Source organism: Mus pahari, chromosome 8, assembly GCF_900095145.1.
Source record: "Mus pahari chromosome 8, PAHARI_EIJ_v1.1, whole genome shotgun sequence".
In the NCBI taxonomy this organism is placed as follows: domain Eukaryota; kingdom Metazoa; phylum Chordata; class Mammalia; order Rodentia; family Muridae; genus Mus; species Mus pahari.
In genome coordinates, this window is record NC_034597.1 from 78,212,636 (window position 1) to 78,224,710 (window position 12,075).

Below are 12,075 nucleotides of genomic sequence, written 5' to 3' on the forward strand. Positions count from 1 at the left end.
CTCCCTATCTTTCCATCATGAGCCATCCCTTTTGGTTTTGACCTTAGTTATCCTGACAGGTGTAGTTATCCTGACAGGTGTACGATGTAACCTCATGAAAGTGAAGATAGAATCTCAAAGTCATTTCGATTTGCAGTTCACTGATGGCTTTTTTTTTTTTTTTTTTTTTTTTTTTTTGCCATTTGAGATTTCTCTGTTGAGAATTCTCTATTTATATCCATATCCATTTTAAATTGGAATATTTAATTTACTGATGTTTAGTCTATTGAGTTCTTTATATAGTTTGATATTAGCCCTCTGTCAGATGTGGAGATTGTGAAAAGTCTTTTCCCACTGCTGTTTTGCCTCATTGAAGGTGTCCTTTGCTTTACAGTTCAGTTTCATGAGGTCTCATTTATTAGTTGTTGACCCTCATGTCTATGCTATTGTTGTTCTGTTCAGGAAGTTGTCCCTCTGCCAATGCATTTAATGCCATTCCCCTCTTTCTCTTCTAACAGGTTCAGAGCATCACATTGTATGTTGAAGTTTTTGATCCACTTGAGTTCGAGTTTTGAGCAAGGTGATAGTTATGGGTCTATTTGAATCCTTCTACATACTGATATTCAGGTAGACCAGCACCATTTGAATATTCTTTCTTTTATTCCAGTATATATTTCTGTCATCTTTTTCAATAGCCAGAAGCTTGAAATGGTCTAAATGTTAGCCCTCAACCAAAGAATGAATACAGAAAATGTGGTATGTTTATACAGTGGAGTGTTACTCAGGTGCCAAGAACAATGACATCATGAAATTTGCAGGCAAATAGATAGGAATAGAAAAAAAAACTCTTACTGAGTAAGGTAACCCAGACACAGAAAGAAAAACCATGGTATGTACTCACTTATATGTAGATATTATCTGAAAACTAAAAAACATCCATGCTACAGATCACAGACCCAGAAAGTCTAAGTAACATGGAGGACTAGAGGGGAGAGGCAAGGATCCCTCTCAGAATAGGAAATAGAATAGATCTCACAGGTAGACTGGGGATGTGTTGGGGTTGGGAACAAATAGCACAAGGTATTAAGGTAAAAAAAAAATGGGAGAAACTAGTGGATTTGGGGGCATTTCAGGTACAATGTGGAAATCCAGTGCAATGGCCTCTTCTGAGGCTATGCCAGTGCCTGGCAAACACAGAAGTAGATGCTCACAGTCAGCTATTGGATGGAACACAGGGCCCCGAATGGAGGAGCTAGAGAAAGTACCCAAGGAGCTGTAGGGGGCTGCAACCCTGTAGGTGCAACAACAATATGAACTAAGCAGTACCCCCTGAGCTTGTGTCTCTAGCTGCATATGTAGCAGAAGATGGCCTATTCGGCCATCACTGGGAAGAGAGGCCCCTTGGTCTTGTAAACTTTATATGACCCAGCACAGGGGAAGGCCAGGGCCAAGTAGTGGGAGTGGGTGGGTAGGGGAGCAGGGGAGGGGGGAGGGTATGGGGAACTTTCAGGATAGCATGTGAGCATCCACTTCGGTGTTTGCCAGGCACTGGCATAGCCTCACAAGAGGCTGCAATATCATGGTCCCTTCAGCAGAATCTTGCTAGCATGAGCATTAGTATCTAGGTTTGGTGGCTGATGATGGGATGGATTCCCGGATGGGGTAGTCTCTCGATAGTCCATCCTTTCATCTTAGCTCTAAATTTTGTCTCTGTACCTGTATCCTTTCATGAGTATTTTGTTCCTTATTCTAAGGAGGAATGAAGTATCCACACAATGGTCATCCTTCTTGGTTTTCTTCTGTTTTGCAAAATGTATCTTCTTCTGGGCATATACCCAGAAGATCTTCCAACTGGTAATAAGGACACATGCTCCACTATGTTCATAGCAGCTTTATTTATAATAGCCAGAAGCTAGAAAGAACCCAGATGTCCCTCAANAGAGGAATGGATACAGAAANTGTGGTNCATTTACANAANGGNNTACTACTCAGCTATTAAAAACAATGAATTTATGAAATTCTTGGGCAAATGGATGTATCTGGAGGATATCATCCTTAGTGAGCTAACCCAATCACAAAAGAAGTCACTAGATATGCACTCACTGATAAGTGGATATTAGCCCAGAAACTTAGAATACGGAAGATACATTATGCAAAACAGAAGAAAACCAAGAAGGATGACCAGTGTGTGTTTTTCTAAAGCTTATCCCTTTAGACAGAGTTTTCCAAGGTCAACATTGGTATTAAAGTATAAGGTTAGATATTTCCTTGGTCTGTGTAGTTTACATGTTTAGCATTTAATATATTTACACTGCCTATACTTCTTTTTCTAGGAATGAGGCGTATCTATTATTATATGTTGATATTATTATAAATTGATAATATATGTGACATAAATAGATAAAATATGTTCATCTTACTAAAAATCAGAGCTTAGCAAGAGAGTCCACTGCAGAAAACTTATAGTTTACCATATCCCTCAGGTGACTGTCCAGGAGCTGGGGCTAGCTGCCACTACCTGACATCATCAGAATATTGCAATACCTATTTGTAGTCAAAGAAAAATCAAAATACCAGAATAAATTCTGATAGTCAGTTATTATCTATTAGCATTTTACTCATAAAAGCCATTTCAAACCATCCTAGGTTCATCAGTTGCAGACGATAGCATATTGTAATTTTATATCTTTGTGAAGCATCTACAGTAACAATATTCATAGAAAAGAGTAAAAAACTGTTTGCCACAAGTTACATAAAGAGAAAATGAGGATTAGTTTTTTTTTCTTTCATAAGTGCAAACTTCTAGTAAGAGCATAAATTTGTAAAGTTCTATAAAGCCTGGAGCCTATGATGGATAAGTTGTATAGCATATTACAATTTATAATGTCAGTAGATATTATCAAAGTGTTTTAATAAATACATAGAAAGAAAGCAGGGAGGAAGTGAAGAAACTTAGGGAAAGCATGAGAAAAAGGATAGAGGAAATGAACAAGTGCGAAGTTAAGCAAGGGAGGAAAAAGAGAGAGCATAGGAAATAATATGATCAAGCTCTTGATGCCTAGAGTTTATACATGCATGCATTGTCTTCCTTCCACATTAAATATGCCTGAAATATTTGAGACACAAACTTTTCAATGTCTCATGTAAAATTTAAATACAACTGTATTTAGTATCTCCAAACAATTTTTTATTTAGAAATAATAGTATATAAAGTAAAAAATACATATATCTAATTAATGAACTTGAAAAGTAGTTCATGAAATTTTATCCTATCTCCTAACACTAATAAATATTATTAACATAGTTATGAAAACAATATCTAGACTCTACTTATGGTGAAATTTTGTGACAGATTTCTTATGGAATATACATGTATACAGTTTGAAAATGATTCATTGATTTTTGAATGAAATTCTCAGCATTGCACTAGTTCAAACATTTATATACTGTTAAAAAAAAGTGACTTATGCCTCTTATCAGTTGCTGCATTGGTTATAAACTATTGCCCATTTTGATTCAAATATAGTTATACTAAGTCTTAAGTAAGATCAAATAAAAACCAGAGAACCTTGAAGGTAGAGGGAGAAGAATTCTCTGAAACACAAGACCACAAAAAAATTGGGTTCAACCTAATGGTCCGAAAAATACTTTGTAAAAGTAAAATGGTATTGAGAGGCTGTTTCAAAGGGAGAGTCAGCATATTAAGGGAACTCATTGTTTTGGATTAACAACTCCATTTCAAGAGATTCTTATCTCTAGAGTAATGTCCAGTTTTATTGTGAGCATTAATGTATATAAAATTTGGATGGAGTTAATATGCTGTAAATCAAATAGGCTAATATAAATATTGACCCTAGGTTTATATAAGATAGATCATTTTATATGAAAATAGGTAATTACACCTTTAAGTGTGCCAATGATTTCAGACAAGAATTTTATTGTTATTGATAACTAAGTGCAATGAATTTTACCTCTTCATAGATTGGAAAACAGAACATATGCTTTCCTTTTCCTATCAGTGTACTGGACCTTGAAGGTAAAATTCAACAGAAAAGGGGATGAAAAATCAATGATGCAATGATATCCTAAGGTAGTGTTGCATTGAGAATTAGAGTAAAAGTGAATCATTTCCTATTTGGGTTAAAATCTAAGCATATTTGATTTTTTTCTTTTATCCTTCACTCCAATATTTCAAAACTTGTATTTTCTATACAATACAAGTTTCTTTGGCATTTATTTTATAGTGTTCATGTTACCATTCAGTATAAAGTGTTTTAAGCAGTATTTGAGGGAAATATACTATATCTACGATTAAATGTTTTAATAAAATCAAGTTAATCTACTCTTAACATGGAAAATTTAATCAAAATTATAAAATTCAGCAAAATACATGAATATATAACATGTGATATCTTATATGATTATATTACATAAACAAATAAGAGTATTGCTTTAAACTGATAATGCTCAACTTAGGATACAATATATATATGGCAAAGTTTTACTCTTTCATTTAAAAGATTCCAGTAAGAAAAAAATGACATATAAAGCATGACAAATGCATATTCTAATGATATATCAATTTCTCAAAAGGACAATTCAATGAAAATGATTGTGTTTCCTATTGTAAAAGCTTATTATTAACTTCAGAACAAGTGTGTTACACTAATTTGCCTTGATTGTAATATTACTGCTAAAATGTATCTGGTGTCAGAGATCAAAATATGCAACTATCCTTGGAAAATATTCATTGCCCTTTACTCACGGTTCCCAAAGTTGACTAGACTCAGATTCTTCAGCAATTCTTTGTAACATCTCATCTTATTAAAACAGCTTTCTTGGCGCATGCATATGTGCACACATGAAGTGGATGGATAGGAGAAAGACTAACTGTCAATATCAACAGATGATACATTGCTGGATACCCAAATTGGTTGCATCAGTCCGTCAGTAGCTATCGCACATGATGTTTACTCATTTAATTTTATTTTTAAGTAGGAAACATATATGCATTTATTGCATACAATTAAAATATGTTTCTATTATCATGATGTAATAAATGTCAGTATCATGTATTGCATCACACAGTGATATTTGTAATGAGAATATTTCACAATCATTACATTAATATTTTTGTTACTTTTGTTTAGTTTTAACTAAAGTCACTTTTTAATGCAATAAACATTGGAATTTATTTCTCCTATCCATTAAAACCTTTTTTAACACAATAAACCATAATAACATAAAAACAAAACAACAGCAACAAAAACATCACATTGAAATTGGACAAAGCATATCAACAGTAGGAAAAGAGTCCTAAGAAAACATACAAGAATCAGTCTTTTATAAGAGTCAATCACGCATTCAGACATCTTATAAAAATACTATACTAAAAGTTTTGATATATATGTACACACACACACACACACACACACACACATATATATATGTATATACATGTGTATGATATGTATATGAATGATCTAGTGCAGACCCATGGCATCCTGTGTGTGCTATTCCAGTCTCTGTGAGTTAAAATAAGCTGTGAGCTGATTTAGAGGGTCTTGCTCCCCTGGTTTTCTTCATTAACTCTGGCTCTTACACTCTTTATGCCTTGTTTTCTAAGGAATTGTCTGAACTCAGAGGGAAGGGATTTGATGGAGACATCCCATTTATAGTTGTGTATCTGGCTATTGGTCTCTGTACTTGCTTGCACCTGCTTCAGGAGCAAGCTCTCTGATGCTAACAGGATAAGGGACCAATCTATGATTGTAGCAGTGTATCATGAGTAATTTTATTGTTACTTTTTTTTCAACATAACACATCAATAATGTTTACTTCCCAGTCCTCCCATGCTCACTCTACCCACTCTGTGACCTCCTTCAAAATAAAGATTAAAAAAAAAAACAAAAAACAAAAACAAAAACAAAAACAAAAACAAAAACCAGACTAGGTCCAATTTGTGTTGCCCATTCACTAAACCATGGTAAAACTTCCACCTCTAAGTCCTTTCCTTAAAGCTATCTGAGTCCTTCTGTATCCGAACCCCACCAAAAGACATGAACTTTTTCTCTTTTTAAGACCTAGTTTTACTCCAGGTCTCCGGGCTATCTTGTCTCTAGTTCTTGGTCATGGAAACACTATTTGATATGGATTCCTTTTCATGGTGAGCTTTAAGTAAAATCCCAAGTTGGTTGGTTCTCTCACAAGCTTTGTACCACCACATTGATGTGTTTTGCAAGCAGCACAGAATGTGCATAAAAGGTTTTATGTTGAGGTTGGCATTTATATTTCATTCTTGGTGGCTATTTCCATGCTGTAGGCACTAGAACATGGGGTGAAAGTTCTATGCAGGGACCAGCTCAATGCTCATCCTCTCCATGTTCAATGAATTTTACAGGTGCCGTCTTCAGCAATCGGGCCTTACACCATTAGTTTTCAGAGAACTACCTATTCCTTGGAAACAGCCTGGGTTCTTTGATGATTTTTAATAGACCCTTTTGGACAATAGTCTCAGTTCTGGAAGCTTCATTTGGGGACAAGGGATGGCCAGTTGGGACTTTACATCCCTCCTTATTTGGAAATTTCATTATGATCACCTTCATATATTTTAGGAAATTTGCACTGCACTAAATTTCAGTAGTACCTCTCTAATGTTCCCTAATTCTCTGTCTTGCCTTGAAGATGTATTTTCTTCCTCAACACCATCTCCCTACCCACTCAGCACCTCTTCTTCTCACTTTCCATCTCCTGCCCCAAGTCCATCCTAGGGAGATCCCTGTCTCTGACACTAGTTCTGTTATCTATTCCTAGCATCTCTGGGTCTATTGCTTGGCTATAATTTAATTAAAGGCTAATATTTACATATATGTCAATACATATCATATTTATCTTTTGGGGAAATGGGTTGGTTTGCTTATTGGTGAATAATATAGTACTTACTGCTTTGCAGAATTATTTTAGCATATTTATTAATATATTTTTGCTATAATGTATATCAAGTCCCCTGGAGTTAAAATCAGATGATTAGTCTTTGCAGCATGGATCTTTAACGGCTGTGGCATTTTCTTATCCCAATGAATTCACAGTTTAATCTTGGTAAGCTGTAGGTGCTGACACATTCATTATGCATTGTCTGATATATTTCTTAGATCCAGCAGGACAGCTGTACCAGCGAACTCACAACAGTTGTGACATCATGCATTAAGACTCATGCAAGCTCAGGCCAAACAAAATCATGGCATGGAGAGGTGAGCAGGTCACAATGTCAGACATTTAGCTGAGGAGCTGTTGGCAACTGGTATCTACTGGGAAAGGGAGAGCCAGTAGTCTTTAGGAGTTTGGCATCTGCTACATTGGACACAGTGAAAGAAACATATCCAAGTGTTCATAGGCAGAACAGATAGGACTCCAGGAGGTAAGTAATCATAAATGTGGATGCATAAGAAGGGAGATGTATCTGGAAGATCTCAGAGAGTGTAGGGGTAAAACTAATCCAAACACAATGGTATAAAAAAACTCAATGGTATAAAAACACAATGGTATAAAAAAATGGTATAAAGAATTAATTAAAAATGAGAAAAATTGCATTTAAAATCTAAATATATCTTTTTCACTTATAATTTTGTATTTTGAAACTCATTTTAGGAATTGGGGGATACCAGGAAAGCACGGCCCACTGAATCACCTAAAGAGGGTTCGCTCACATGGGCACACCGAGATTAAAGTGTCAAGCATCTGGTCTGCAGGGGTTTCCAGCAAGGCTTCTGTGTGTGCCTTAGGCCTGCTAGCTTGTTTCGGTTGAATTCCTAACAAGGAGAATAAATGTTTCTCTGACCCGCTGCCTGCTCCTTGGCCTATTTTCTTCCTATTTGCTGCCTTGTCTTCTTGTTTCTTGTTTGGTGCTGTTTGGTTGTTGTCTCTTGCAGGCCTCTTTTTCTTGCTGAACAGAAAGTAGAGAGGAGGGTGGATGTGGAGGAGATGGGAGTTTGGGGGAGGCAGAAGAAGCAAAAGAGGAGAAATTTTAATGGAATGTATTGTATGCAAAAAGAATGTATTTTCACTACAAAGTAAATATAAACTTAAAGAAGCTCATTTTAAGTTTCTCAGTTTTATCTCTTCTAAAGACGACCTCAGTTTTAAGGTCATATTATTTGCCCCCCTTTACAATATTTAGGTTGATTTATTTCAAGTTTTAGTGCTTTAATTTCGGTTTCTACAGTAGATTCAGTTCCCCATGCATTTAAAAAAAATATTTATTTGCTTATTAACTTCTCAAAAGCTGCCCCCTGCTAGACTCCCCTCACAGAGTCCTTTCTTCATCTCTCTCCCCTGTTCTTGTGAGAGAGTAGAAGCCCCTTGGTATAAATTAAGGAATCAAATATTATCATTTTTAATTTGGTTTATGTGCTAAATGTTTAGTACTTGGGACATATTAACTGAAGTATAATTTTTATTATATTTTTGAAAAGTCTGTAAATGAATTATTTACAAAAATATAGAAATGAAACTACATTCTTTTCATTACTTTGTTTGGAATAGACAAGAGAAGATAACCAGTTATCTTCATTACTCAATTTCTATCTTCTCAGGATATAGACAGGAATTTCTCCATTGCACACTAATACATTTTTAATACACATGTAGTAAGTATTGGGGGGTTTCTTAGCAGCAGATCTACTCTATTCTTCTTTTAGTTATCAGTTTTTATTTATAAAATATCCAAATTTAATAGCTGAGGAGAGAGCACTATGAGAGAAAATATATGTAACAGAATTTGTCTGTTCAGTCCCCAAAATTGAAACAAATAAACAAACAAAACCCAAACCTCTATCCACCTTAAGAACACTGGCTAGTGTCTACCTCTGCTAAGACACGTCCTCTAATAAGCGTTACCTTGAAACCACCTGTATCCTTACAAGCATGAGCTAATGTGTATGTAGTGTTAATCATATACCTGGGAAACATTTAGCAAGCTACGTATGTTCACTCAACCTCTAATGTACTCATAGAAACTATAAACATACAATGAAGAATCAGAGATATGTAGCTGCCTTTTCATCATGCACTGTGAAACTTCAGTTAAAACAAAAATTCAAAATCATTTTGGCTTGTTTGGAAACAATATAAGATACTGATTTATTCTTATTCAAATAGTGGATCTATTTTCTCACATGTGTAAAATATAGTTCAATTCATACTATAACTGGTGCATATACTCAAAAATTAAGCAAATGACAGGCATTAAAACTTTTGCAAAGTAGAGAGACAAATGCGTAGATATCGTGCACATTTCATGATATCATTTTTACAAGTGTCATCAGTGAAGACAGACTGTCTTGAAAAAATTAAAATTTGCTTGGAGAATATCACCTTTAAAGTAATCAGTGTGCTTTCAGTTCTTAAATGGAGATTATTACTTGTTATGTCACTTCCATCAAATATGTGACAAAAATTCTCTAGGCATTTTACTGCTAGAAATATAAAATGCTTGAATGTAGTAGAGCATGTATTTTATTCAGGCACTCTAGGCTTTGGTGGAATATATGAGTATTTTATAGACTTCTTTTAAAGTAGCTATAATAAAAATATAGGCAAATATTATGTGATGCCATAATCTTGACTCATCAAAGAAATTCTAGTTTAAATGTGTGAAATAAATATTCTGTATGTTTACCAATAAAATGTATAAAGTCATTATTTAGCACCTAATGATAAGTTCAAGATAACTACTACATATTTGTGAATGTTAGTTCAAAATTCTTAAGCTTGAAATTCATAAGTAAATATTGTGTTTCATGATGCTTTGTACTTTTAAAAATAAAAGGCAACTGCATAACTTTCCTCTCCCTGCTGATGTGGCTATGTGTACAAATGTTGGTGTTGTAGAACTTGACTTCTCTACTTGTGTACACTCTTGTGGGTGGTCTATTGGGTAAATGGGGTGACAGTGACATAAAGCCAATTGCTAATTATTATACCAACATTACCATTTCATCTTTTTTTCCAGGTCCATAAAAACAATGTGTCCTAGTTTGCTTCCTATTGCTATGAGAAACACCATGACCTAAAGTAACTTAGACCTTCTATTTCCAGGAAACAGTCCATCACTGAGTGAAGTCAGGGCAGGAACTAAAGCAGAACCTAGAGACCAGAACAGAGGCAGAGACCATGTAGGACTACTGCTTACTTGCTTGCTCTGCATGGCATGCTCAACTGCTTTTTTGATACAGCCAGGGACATATGCACAGGACTGGTACTGTATAGCTATAGATTTGGACTTGCCATGTTCATCAAGAAAATGTCCCACAGTCTTGACTACAGGCAATGATGTGGAGGCATGTCTGTTCTTTTGAAGTTCCTCCTTCCCAGATAACAATAGCTCGTTTCAAGGTGACAATATTAAACTTTTTCTAGGTTATCTAAATCGAGTGAATTTTTACGTTGATTGTATCTAGCTGAAAGGGCCATGTCTTTGTTTGAGATTCTTCTGTAAGAGGATATTATAATGAACTGCTTGATTCTGACTATTTATAGGGAGAGAATCTTTCTGATGTTGCAACATGTAAGTTCCTGTCTCCAGGCTATTGAAAAAACTATGAGCAAATAGTTTAGTTATGTGATTTCTTTGTCATCTTTGTGCTCCAAGCTAGGTAACATAAAATTTTACTTCCACACTTGTCAATTTTCACATTCTAAAACAGTTTAGCTCCACTTTTCTGAATGTTTATATATGGGATGTTCGACTGAATGAAGAAATTTAATCATTCCAGCTGAAATTATCCATCCTTCAACCAATATGCTTTTCAAAATGAATGAAGTAAGTAAAATAAATTAACAATGAATAATGATCAGGCCTATTCTAGGGAACAAAACCTGTGTTCTGACTTCTTTTTGTTTGTTCTGAGAACTCTATTAGTTGGATTCTATTAACAATTACAGTTCAGAGGCAAAATTGAAATATCAATTGCTTCAGTGAAAAATAACTGATCATTTAAATATTTTACATCCAATACCTTGATACATCTATTTACTAGCTAGCTTTGGTATTGGTGCTATGAATATCTTTTGTAATTTAAGTCTCTCACTTTGAGGTTCTTTCAGTTAATTTTCATGTATACAAGAACTACACCTATATTTTAAAGTAATTGATAGATGTTTTTCATATTTTCTCCCATGTATGTCTATTTACTTTACGAAAGATTCTGTACACTTGACATGATATCAGAAGATCCTTAATTGTTTGAAGATGACATAAATGTTGGCTATGAGCCTTAAGGAAAGTTTGATTAAGGATTTTGCAGAATAGTTCATGGCTCTCATCCTTTAGTTAATATGACCTCAATGGAAGCATTGATTATATGATTCATGCTTATATGGTGCACGTGCAAAACCGTTACAAACCATCCATATGCTACCATAATCTGCTAACTTTGGGTGTAGTGATTTAAATAGCAGATTAACCATATAGTCTCAAGATTTGAATACTTCATCCCTCATTGATGGTCATGCTAGGGAGGCTTGGCAGGTGTGGCCCTGCTGAAGAAATTATAGAACCATGTGAAGAATTTGATAGTGTAAGGAGTCTTGCTATTTCTAGTTTGCTTTCTCTGCCTCATGCAGAGAAATGTTCAAAATGTGAGTTCCCAGCTTCTCCTTCTGTTGCCATACCTGTTACATAGGCCATCTCAAATACTATATAACCAAAAGTACAAATATATCCACCCTTCATTCTATGAGTTGCCTTGTCATGGTAGGTTATCACTACAGTAGTAAAGCAGCTAACATATTTCTTTAGCACTATCAAGTCATAATAAAAATTTCCAGAAAACTACATAGCATGTTTCAACATTCTTAGACATGAGTTTAAAAACCAATGCCACCGGGCATGGTGGCGCACGCCTTTAATCCCAGCACTCAGGAGGTGGAGGCGGGTGAATTACTGAGTTTGAGGCCAGCCTGGTCTACAGAGTGAGTTCCAGGACAGCCAGGGCTACACAGAGGAAACCTGTCTTGAGAAGCCAAAAAAAAGAAAAAAAAAAAAAAAAAAAAAAAAAAAAAAAAAAAAAAAAAAAAAAAAAAAAAAAAAAAAAAAAA